We start from the raw sequence: 12,112 nt of genomic DNA on the forward strand, positions 1-12,112 counted from the left end.
CTAAGCTGGAAAAAATTAGATCCAGTTTTGGCCACCAGCTGCAGTTCGGACCTGTACACTGTTCGTGTGACGGTATGGCATCCAACCTCTCATTTAACAAGCCACAAAGTGAGTGGGCAGTATTGTTATCGAGAAGAATAGCTGTGCGCTGTTATTGTAACTTTTATCCGAACAGCAGCAATTGCAGTACTGCACTGAGAGGGCCGACGTCATTAAATGGTTTCAAGAGCACCTTTCTTCTCGGTCCGTTCTTCTTTGAAGAGAATACATCAGAGGTCCTCTCTGCTTGTTATCGAGACCTCCACGTGATTCCTGCTTTGGAAGAGCGCAGGTGTGATTCCTGCTTTGGAAACCACTGTGTCCATGCATGACGGGGCAACACCTCATGTCACTCGTCCAGTTACAGGTCTGCTTATGCAACCTTCCTCGAACGTGTTATCTCCAGATTTATTCTAGACACATGGCCTGCAATATCATCTGGTCTGAATGCATGTGACTTTTGATCCTGGGGATATCTAAAAGAACGCGTTTACGAGGGACGCCTCCGGTTTCTACCCGATCTGAAGGCCAGTATACACGTTGCTCAGATTCCACCGGAAATGCTGCGAGCGACTGTTGATCATGTCGTTTTATGGGTGCGGCATCTCGTCCAAGTCTCCAATTGCTAATACTGAACAAATTATATAAGCGGCAGTTAATAATAGAATCAACATTATGCTTTTCCACTGGTCTCACCTTTTCTGCTCACGTCCCGTTCATGACCCATTACATACGGAAATATTTCTATCCGGCTTGCTTGCATCCACAGCGCCATATTGGCATCAGGTGGCCGAATTTGGAACACTTTTTTTCCAAAGTAATTCGGTTCCGCATTAATGCATTAGCGTATCTACCACGTTTCGTTGCCATGTGATAATTGCAGCCAACAGTGGACTTCCGCGAATAGCTGCACTTAAAATATAATCACCTGGTAGACTGAAGTCTATATTGTGTGTTATCATAATTATCTTTCTCCAAAACGCTTTTATTTCTATCATCAGTCTACAATCGGTCTACTTTTCATATACTCTCTATTTCCAGAGTTTTGAATTATTTTGCTTCAGAAATAAGGAAAGTAATCCACTATTTATAGTGTTTAATTTCTTACTGTAATTCCCTCATCACCACCTGCTTCAGTTCAGTTGTATTCCACGACCCTTCTTTTACATTTATTGGTATCCATCTTATAACCTTTTCTGAATACATGACCATCCAAGCCATTTGTCAGAACTACAATCTACATCTACATCTACATTTATACTCCGCAAGCCACCCAACGGTGTGTGGCGGAGGGCACTTTACGTGCCACTGTCATCACCTCCCTTTCCTGTTCCAGTCGCGTATGGTTCGCGGGAAGAACGACTGTCTGAAAGCCTCCGTGCGCGCTCTAATCTCTCTAATTTTACATTCGTGATCTCCTCGGGAGGTATAAGTAGGGGGAAGCAATATATTCGGTACCTCATCCAGAAACGCACCCTCTCGAAACCTGGCGAGCAATCTACACCGCGATGCAGAGCGCCTCTCTTGCAGAGTCTGCCACTTGAGTTTATTAAACATCTCCGTAACGCTATCACGGTTACCAAATAACCCTGTGACGAAACGCGCCGCTCTTCTTTGGATCTTCTCTATCTCCTCCGTCAAACCGATCTGGTACGGATCCCACACTGATGAGCAATACTCAAGTATAGGTCGAACGAGTGTTTTGTAAGCCACCTCCTTTGTTGATGGACTACATTTTCTAAGCACTCTCCCAATGAATCTCAACCTGGTACCCGCCTTACCAACAATTAATTTTATATGATCATTCCACTTCAAATCGTTCCGCACGCATACTCCCAGATATTTTGCAGAAGTAACTGCTACCAGTGTTTGTTCCGCTATCGTGTAATCATACAATAAAGGATCCTTCTTTCTATGTATTCGCAATACATTACATTTGTCTATGTTAAGGGACAGTTGCCACTCCCTGCACCAAGTGCCTATCCGCTGCAGATCTTCCTGCATTTCGCTACAATTTTCTAATGCTGCAACTTCTCTGTATACTACAGCATCATCCGCGAAAAGCCGCATGGAACTTCCGACACTCTCTACTAGGTCATTTATATATATTGTGAAAAGCAATGGTCCCATAACACTCCCCTGTGGCACGCCAGAGGTTACTTTAACATCTGTAGACGTCTCTCCATTGATAACAACATGCTGTGTAATGGCGTAATCAAAAGCTGGAAATAGTTATATATTCATATACAGGTCTTTTTTTCCAAAATTAATTCCTAGTTTCATTTTGTACTTGCTCTACGCTCAGACTGAACAACTTCGGGGATTGTCTACAATCATGTGTCACTCTCTTCTGAAGTACTGTCATTCCACTGTTTTTAGCTTCAGTCTCCTTCGCACACAATCTGTAGATAACTTTCCCTTAATCGTGTCTCATTTATGATAACCTGACATTTTTAAACATAGTATTCCTGATAATATTGTCAACAGCTTTTTCTAGTTCTACAAATGTACCAGGTAATCAAAAAGTCATTATAAATTTGAAAACAGAATAAATCACGGAATAATATAGACAGAGAGGTACAAATTGACACACATGCTTGGAATGACATGGGGTTTTATTAGAACCAAAAAAATATAAACGTTCAAAAAATGTTTGATAGATGGCGCTTCATCTAATCAGAATAGCAATAATTATCATAACAAAGTAAGACAAAGCAAAGATGACGTTCTTTACAGGAAATGCTCAATATGTCCACCATCATTCCTCGACAATAGCTGTAGTCGAGGAATAATGTTGTGAACAGCACTGTAAAGCATGTCCAAAGTTATGGTGAGGCATTGGCGTCGGATGTTGTCTTTTAGCATCCCTAGAGATGTCGGTCGGTCACGATACACTTGCGACTTCAGGTAACCCCAAAGCCAATAATCGGACGGACTGAGGTCTGGGGACCTGGGAGGCCAAGCACGACGAAAGTGACAGCTGAGCACACGATCATCACCAAACGACGCGCGCATGGGATCTTTCACATGTCTAGCAATATGGTTTTTTTTTTGTTCTAATAAAACCCCATGTCATTCCAAGCGTGTGTGCCAATTTTTAACTCTCTATCTACATTATTCCGTGGTGTATTAAGTTTTCAAATTTATACTGACTTTCTGATCACCCGTATATAGATCCTTTTTAATTTTATGTCGAAGGCATTAGTTGAATGTCACATTTTCGTAGTCTAAATGACAGATGTGTAAAATGATGTGCTGTACTCATCCGAGTCCTTCAGACAGTGAATCTAACATTAGGCCAGACAGCGTCCAGATAAGATGGAGTAAATAAATGGGCGTTGGGGACTTAGCCTGAAGACATCGCGAGGCCGGGAGACTCGGAACGCCGGCCATGACAAACTGTGCGACAAGCCGGAGATAAAAATGCAAATGAGGCGACTAAGGCGCGCCATAAACAAGACTGGGAGTTGTTTAGAGCCCCGGATTAGGCTAACAGGTGCTGGCGGCGCAGTCAATTTAGGCGGCGGGCTGCATTACTGCGTCGGCAGTTCTTATCAGTCCACACAACAGCCGCGAGTAACCCAGATAAACTGCTCGCCAGTGCGAGAAACACACGAAAGAATGTAACGGGATCTGATTAGTGGAGGGAGATCAGTCAACATACAGGTATGGCCAGGAATAGCACATACCTCAGCCCAGTACCTTCGTTTTAGCGTTTATCCCGCGTCAACAGGGTCCGCTTGTTGACACATCTGCCTCCATTTGGGTCTGTCAAGGGCATCTTCATACATAGCACTGATGAATTCCGTATCCTTCTTGATACGATCCATCCATCGTGTCTTGGGTCTGGCACGAGGTCATCGGTCATTTATGTCCAGGTTCAAAATGGCTCTGAGCTCTATGGGACTTAACATCTGAGGTCATCAGTCCCCTAGAATTTAAAACTACTTAAACCTAACTAACCTAAGGACATCACACACATCCGTGCCCGAGGCAGGATTCGAACCTACGGCCGTAGCAGTCTCGCGGTTCCGGTCTGAAGCGCCTAGAATCGCACGGGCACCGCGGCCGGCAATGTCCAGGTGCACAGCTGTTCTTGCCATCGAGTCTGCTTTGCTGCACATGATGTGTCCGTACAATCTCTGTCCACTTTCCCGTAGTTTGTCTGATATGGGTGCAACTCCAAGTCACCGTCGAACGTCGACGTTTGTTCCATGCTCAAATGGGTGAGCCCAAGGGACCATCGGAGCATATGCATTTCTATCACGTGGAGAGCCTGATAATCCTTCGTTCTCGTTGGCCAACACTCCGACCCATAAAGTGAGACCTCAGACGAGTACTGACTTGTCAACAATTACGTATGACACTGAAGCAGAGGTATAGGGGTCTGACACTACTGTTAAGCACAACGGTCAAGCCTTCATAACGGCCTCAGTTCATAGCATACCCAGCTGGAATCATTCGGGATTAGATGCCGTAAAGATACCAAACAGTGTGTGTATCGATTACTACGTTTCTCCTTCTGTTAGAAATACATTTCCTGACAAAAGAAGTGACGCACCTAGAAGAAATTCTCGTATATCAATGTAAATTCCTACAATTATACACCATTAGTCGCTACGTAAATGATAAGAGTTGCATTTACCCGTAACAGGTAGAAGGCTACCAGAGTGCATTAGCCTTGTTTGTATATAGGTCTAATGCTGCTACGAGGCCTGGTAGCACGTACAAGGGGCTCGAAAAGCGTCAAATGTTGAGTGATGGCTGTGAAGGATACAGACATGCCACGTAGTCCTGTGAGACAGCGTTATAAGCAATCAACAGAGTTTGAGAGGGGCATCATGTGGGGCTTGAATTTAGCTTACTGGCCGAATCGTGAATTTTTTTAGATATATGGATGTAACAGTAGGCTGAGTTTGGATTGCGTGGGAACTTAAGGGCTGGCACACTCATCGCCGAGATTTAGGTGGTCCACAAAATGGTTCAAATGGCTCTGAGCACTATGGGACTTAACTTCTGAGGTCAGCTGTCCCCTAGAACTTAGAACTACTTAAACCTAACTAACCAAATGAAATTACACGCATTCATGCCCGAGGCAGGATCCGAACCTGCGACCATAGCAATCGCGTGGTTCCAGACTGTAGCGCCTAGAACCGCTCGGCCACAACGGCCGGCTAGGTGGGCAACACCTGATCCCCTTGGAGGAGTATGGCCGTATAGTGCACCAAATATATTCCAACCTGAATCTTCCTGGCAGATTAAAACTGTGTGCCGGACCGAGACACGAACGGACCTTTACCTTCTCAGGCAAGTGCTCTACCAAATGAGCTACCCAAGCACGCCTCACGACCCGTTCTCATAGCTATACTTCCTCCAGGACCTCGTCTCCTACTTTCCAAACTCCACAGAAGCTCTCCTGGCAACGGAGGACAGGCATTCTTGGAACATTCCAACTTCTTCACAACCGCGCCTATCATTCGATAACAAGTAATGGATTTCCTGAAAAATTTTGTGTCATTCTGCAGCACTCGACGGAGACTATCAGCAGATTGACTAGGGAATTACGGTACCATTTGTAGACTGCTGTTAACACCACATAAAGAACGGCGTGTTGTAGAATGGTGCCGTGACCGAGACGAGTCGGCTGCTGACGATTGGCATTGCACTGTGATCACCAGTGAATCGCGCTTCTGCATTACTCACGGATGATCATTGTCGGCAAAATGGTGGTCACCTGGGGGCAGGTCCTGATCTTCCAATGTTTTAGACACAGCGGTGTTACTCAGGCGTCATGGTATGGGGAGCCATGATGTATGATTTTACGGCACGCCGGCTTGGCGAAGAGGTTCTAGGCGCTTCAGTCTGGAACCGCGCGACCACTACGGTCGCATGTTCGAATCCTACCTCGGGCATGGATGTGTGTGATGTCCTTAGGTTAGTTAGGTTTAAGTATTTCTAAGTTCTAGGGGACTGATGACCTCAGAAGTTAAGTCCCATAGTGCTCAGAGCCATTTCAACTTTTTTTTTTTTTTTTTTCAGCGCGGCTGGTAATGAAGAAAATGAGACAGCGCAGCAGTATGTCACGTGCATCCTGCGTCCTCATGTGTTATCTCCCTCGCGACCATAAAGTGACGCCTTTTTCAGCAAGACAATGCTCATCAGCACATGGCATGTGTCTCTATGAATTGCTTGCCTGATGTTGATGTACTAGCTGGCCAGCAAGATTTCCAGATTTGTCCCCGAAAGAACACATGTGGGACTCTCCAATTCAGGATATCAAGGACCAGTTACAATAGTTGTGGACCACCTTGCCCCAGGAAAGAATACAACTGCTCTATGAAACCTCTCAACCGAATCAGTACATACGATGGTTGGAACTTTAATAGTGGCAACTATTTATTTTCAGCTCGTACAAAATAGATACGTGTTTCAAAGTTTTACTGACCTTCAAAGTAGTCACCAGCATTGTGTATAACCCGTTGCCAGCCATGTAGAAGTGCTGTTCATTTTTGGAACACAACCTACGACCAGGTTAGAGACAAAAATGATTAGACTTTCTGCAGTACCTGAACATCATTTTGCAGGACAATGCTCAAGCACGTACAGTGGCAGCTATTACTGATTTGTTTGACTGATGGGGATGCTATGTGCTATACCACCTACTGCACTCCTCTGACTTAAGCCCTCGTGAGATCAATTCGATTTATAAACTGAAGGCAACACTTCACGGCATTCGCTTCAGAACTGCTACTAATTCGTTGGGCAATAGACCGCGCCGCTCGAACTGTCAACACAACTGGCACTGCTAAGAGTATTCTACGACTTCCACATCGCTGACAACGGGTTATACACAATGCTGGTGACTACTTTGAAGGTCAATAAAACTTTGAAAGACCTGTCTATTTTGTACAAGCCGTAAATAAATAGTTGCCACTATTAAAGTTGCAACCATCGTGTATCCACCCCACATGCGGTGCATACTGATTAGTAAGCTCTTACTGCCTAGTTCTTTGTAAATTTTGCTCGATTTTGTAATGAATAAAATAGTATCACAACCCGTGACGTTTCATTTCGTTCCTCCTCTCCTCCTGGGTGCTTCATTTTGTTTGTCAGGCAGTGCAGTCCCAGACATTTTTAATGGTAGTAAAACCCGATGGTTTATGAAGGCAGTCAAGGTTCTGTAGTGATCCAGAACCAGACACGTACGTGTTTAACAAGCGACTCTTGTCGGCTGTTCCGAGTGCCCAAAGCACACTCATTATGAACACGTAGAGGAATGGACAACACAGATCTCTGAGAATGATAGAATAAATATTGTTTCATGACCACAGTAATCCAGATGTCTGATCCCAAGTTACGGAAAGAGAAATGCCCCCAAAATAATGTAACCCATCTCTGGCCTGAATGGCACCCTCAAATAGCGCATGTTAGGGGCACCAATAGTCCATGTGCAGTCGACACGATGTGGAAAGCATCACTGTTTGTGTTTAGAGTTAATTACCTCTTCCTGCACCATGCAGTAGCTTGTCTACAACGTTTCGTAATTCATTTTGACCTTTTGATGCCTGTAGGTGACTGTAATAGATGGTAAAATGGAGGATCATTTGCAAACTATTTAAGAACGCTGCTGGGATAGTCTCCAAGATCACACATACAGATTAAGAACTACAGAGTGCCTGTAACGCTTGCTCAGCTGAAGACGGTTTGTGCAACAGCAGTCCTCCAGAAGCCGTCTGTGGCAGAGGCGCGGCCCTGTGCTAGGCTGTTACTGTGCTGCACGCTCTGTCTTCGCGAGACGACAGCCGCGGAACAAAAGGCTTGTGGAGTGCCGCCGCTCCGTGAGCCGGTCGGCTTTCCGCCGCTCGTTAGCTGTGAGGCCCCAAACGCCTCGCCCTTAGCAGGCTGCACGGCGGGCAGCGAGCTGCAAACAGCCGAACACCGCCAGCAACTCCACAACGTCACTGTAACCTTCCTCCGTCCGCATTGTTTTAGTTGCATTGTTACTGATAATTAGAGTTGTAAAACTACCGTAGGCTACCATAGGCTACCGTATAATGTCACAATTAAGCGTAGACTACGGTAGTTTTCCTAGCAGCTTTGGTCAGTTAACGTCGTACCCGGCTTACCTGAACGTTAGGTGTGTTTCATACTTATTCATTGGAAGAATCCTAAGGAAATGCTGCCCGAAAACAAAGGGAGTAGTTTACAGTAGAATTGTTCGCCCATTGCTGGAATACTGCTCACCGGTGTGGGATCCGTACCAGATAGGGTTGATAGAAGAGACAGAGAAGATCCAACGGAGAGCAGCGCGCTTCGTAACAGGATCATTTAGTAATCGCGAAAGCGTTACGGAGATGATAGATAAACTCCAGTGGAAGACTCTGCAAGAGAGACGCTCAATAGCTCGGTACGGGCTTTTGTTGAAGTTTCAAGAACATACCTTCACCGACGAGTCAAGCAGTATATTGCTCCCTCCTATGTATATCTGGCGAAGAGACCATGAGGATAAAATCAGAGAGATTAGAGCCCGCACAGAGGCATACCGACAATCTTTCTTTCCACGAACAATACGAGACTGGAATAGAAGGGAGAACCGATAGAAGTACTCAAGGTACCCTCCGTCACACACCGTCAGGTGGCTTGCGGAGTTTGGATGTAGACATAGAACGATTCTCTTCAGTGGTCGTTGGTAGCATTCTTGCAGGATCTTTTTCCGGGTGCAGTGATATCGCAGATTTGATGTTTTATGGATTCCTGATATTCACTGTACACTCGGGAAATAGTCGTACGGGAAAATCTCCACTTCATCGCTGCCTCGGAGAGTGTAGCAGTAATCGATCTAACAATTGCAGCAGACACTTGTTATCTCATATAGACGTTGCCAACCGCAGCCGGCCGGAGTGGCCGAGCGGTTCTAGGCGCTACAGTCTGGAAGCGCGCGACCACTACGGTCGCAGGTTCGCATCCCGCCTCGGGCATGGATGTGTGTGATGTCCTTAGGTTAGCTAGGTTTAAGTAGTTCTAAGTTCTAGGGGACTGATGACCTGAGAAGTTGAGTCCCATAGTGCTCAGAGCCATATGAACCATTTTTGCCAACCGCAGCCCCGTATTCTGGCTGTTTACATCTCTGTATTTGAATTTGCATGGCTATACCACTTTCTTTGGCTATTCAGTGTAGATTACCCTAGAAAGTGGAGGAGCTGAACCATTTGGTATGTAAGAGGCCGCATAACCTCCGAACATTTATATTGTACATACTTATATTACTTTCTGTTACTTAAAAATGAACAGTTTTTACAGGAAAATTGAAATTTTCAATGTTTAATTCTCGTTTTATTCGAAATTTGTTGATTAGTGGAGTGATACAGAGAAATGGCATAGTAAAAATAGCAATAAAAAACAGTACCGATTTATCATAAAGCACTAGCAAACGCAATTTCCTCGAAAAAAGGTACAACTGAGAAACAAAATGCAATACAAAACATCACTTCAGTACTTCGTCGAACTTATTTAAAACATGTTTCAGTTATTCATTAATAACACTGTATTTATCATAAAAACAGGTAACTCTTGGGTTTGATCACAATCAAGAACGTTATATTAAGTAGATGGTTTAAATGGCTCTGAGCGCTATGCGACTTAACTTCTGACGTCATCAGTCGCCTAGAACTTAGAACGAATTAAACCTAACTAACCTAAGGACATCACACACATCCATGCCCGAGGCAGGATTCGAACCTGCGACCTTAGCGGTCGCTCGGTTCCAGACTGTAGCGCCTAGAACCGCAAGGCCACTCCGGCCGGCTATTAAGTAGAAATGAACAAAAGGAAATACATATATTTTTATATATTTGTACATGTAAACTGTACTTCGACCAAAAGTCATTCCTTTGGTTGTATAAAAGTGCAGAACTTCCGCAATCAGCTAACTTTTATTACACATAAAATGCAATTTATGTCCTGTAAGGATATAAAATACTCAATGGATATACCCTGAATTATGTACGGTTCTAATTATTTGCAAAACAAATAAAGAAACAAACAAACAAACAAATAAAGAGATTCTGTCTGATCTTCCACATCAGTCACGTTCCTTTCCGTACCAACGCTACCTTTACTACAACTAATCCTACAGTTTCCTCCGCCTGTACTGATTAAGACATCCATTACTTATTGAATGTATTCTAATCTCTGACTTCCCTTACAGTTCTGCAGCATTCTCTATTGTCGTGGAAGTTATTACCTGGTGTCTTAGCACACAATCCTGTCTTCTTCTCAATGTTTTCCACATATTCGGCCCCTCTCCGATTCAGCGAAGAATCTCCTCATTCCTTACCTTGTGAGTCCACCTAATTTTCAGTGTCCTTCTGTTGCAGGGGTATAGCGCCGTAGTTCAATCATTTAGTAACCGGTTCGTAATACTCATGGTGAACACATGAAGAGCAGATAGCCTGCGACGTGGACATTTCCAAAATGTTACGACCATTTTGCGATTCACTAGTCGTGATATCTCCCACTGAATCACCTTCTGCTTCACCTTCATGGTATAGTTCTTCAGTATGAACAAACATCATATCGTTCGTTAGCTCCAAAAATCGCACGACAATAGCCACTCTTATCATTATGGAACGCCGAGAGACACAGAACTTCCTGCGTCCTGTAGTGCAATGATAATACATCTGTCTTGCAACACTTTTAAAAACCAAAACACAGCGTCGGTAGCTTCCCGCTTGCCGTCGTCTGTGACAGGCTTCCAGCTTCGTATTTCAGCGCTGGTCGAAGGGTGTACATCCTCCATTATTCAGATCATGGAAGTGAAAGATACGACACAAAAGACAATACTTAGTTACTACGGCACAAGCAGAAAAGCTAATTACTGCAAACTACACACAGCACAAGACGTATGTTACCTAAGAAAGATCACTGCATTCTGTCACAAAACAAATTTTACTCGGCGGATTAACGATGAGAAACCATTACGTGTATCCTAGAGTTTCGCCGCACCGCAGTGACGAGAAACAACTCTTTCCGATTGAGTTCTGTAAGGTTCGCGCTGGACATCGTCACACAGGTTCACACTATCATATAACGAGCAGACAACCGCGCAACATTACTCTCCCCGCGTGCATTCTTGATCCGTGCCTCGCTGTAAACAAGCGTCGCGCGGTTGGCAATTGTGGTCCCTTGTGAGGAATTCGCAGCACTCTTACTTGGAGTTGTTTTCATGTGCCAAGGTTGAAAAGTTTAATTCTTTACTAATTCACGTCGTTTGGGAAATTAGTTTGCTACATTATTATTATTATTATTCCGTGTTGAGTTGCGTACCTGATTAACCCTCCTATCCCTACTGATTTTGATACGGAAAAGTACAATTTAAGAAAACGAAAACCATACAGTTTCCTCGAGATTCGAACCCGGTTCTTCGTTTCCCAGGCAGCTACCTTGGCCGGCGCGCAATCGGCCATGTGGGTACATAAGCGCAGTTGTAAAAATTTCTTTCCTCGATTTCTGTAAAAGTATGCGTTTGCGGACCCCATACCTGATGATGAAAAATGCTCTATTTACAATTATCTATCGATCCCGCCAATTTTGAGTCGATTGTTCATCATAACCTTTAGGGGTGATTTTCACAAAGACGGTGGAGGTGATGGGAGGGGGGGGGGGGTCACTAAGTCGAAATATCTTAGTCCTTCGTTTTAGACTGTTCATAAGCGTGCTATGGTATGTTGATGATTTTCACTTAGGGACCGTCTGACAGCAACTGAATAAAACACAATTTTAGTGCCATACGCGTTTCGCCTTTATTTTCTGCAAGGCATCATCAGTGGCACGTTGCGTAGACAGTTTCTTACATATTACGCTCCTGTTGCATTTTTGGTCTTGTTCTTCTTCCTATGAGCGCCAATTTGCTGTTTTTTCTGCATTCCACAGCACTATGCACTGAACGCTTTTTTTAATGCAATGTTTTGGTTTCTGTTGCCGACTGTCGGCAACAGAAACCAAAACATTGCATTAAAAAAAGCGTTCAGTGCATAGTGCTGTGGAATGCAGAAAAAACAGCAAATTGGCGCTC

Source organism: Schistocerca piceifrons, chromosome 5, assembly GCF_021461385.2.
Source record: "Schistocerca piceifrons isolate TAMUIC-IGC-003096 chromosome 5, iqSchPice1.1, whole genome shotgun sequence".
In the NCBI taxonomy this organism is placed as follows: domain Eukaryota; kingdom Metazoa; phylum Arthropoda; class Insecta; order Orthoptera; family Acrididae; genus Schistocerca; species Schistocerca piceifrons.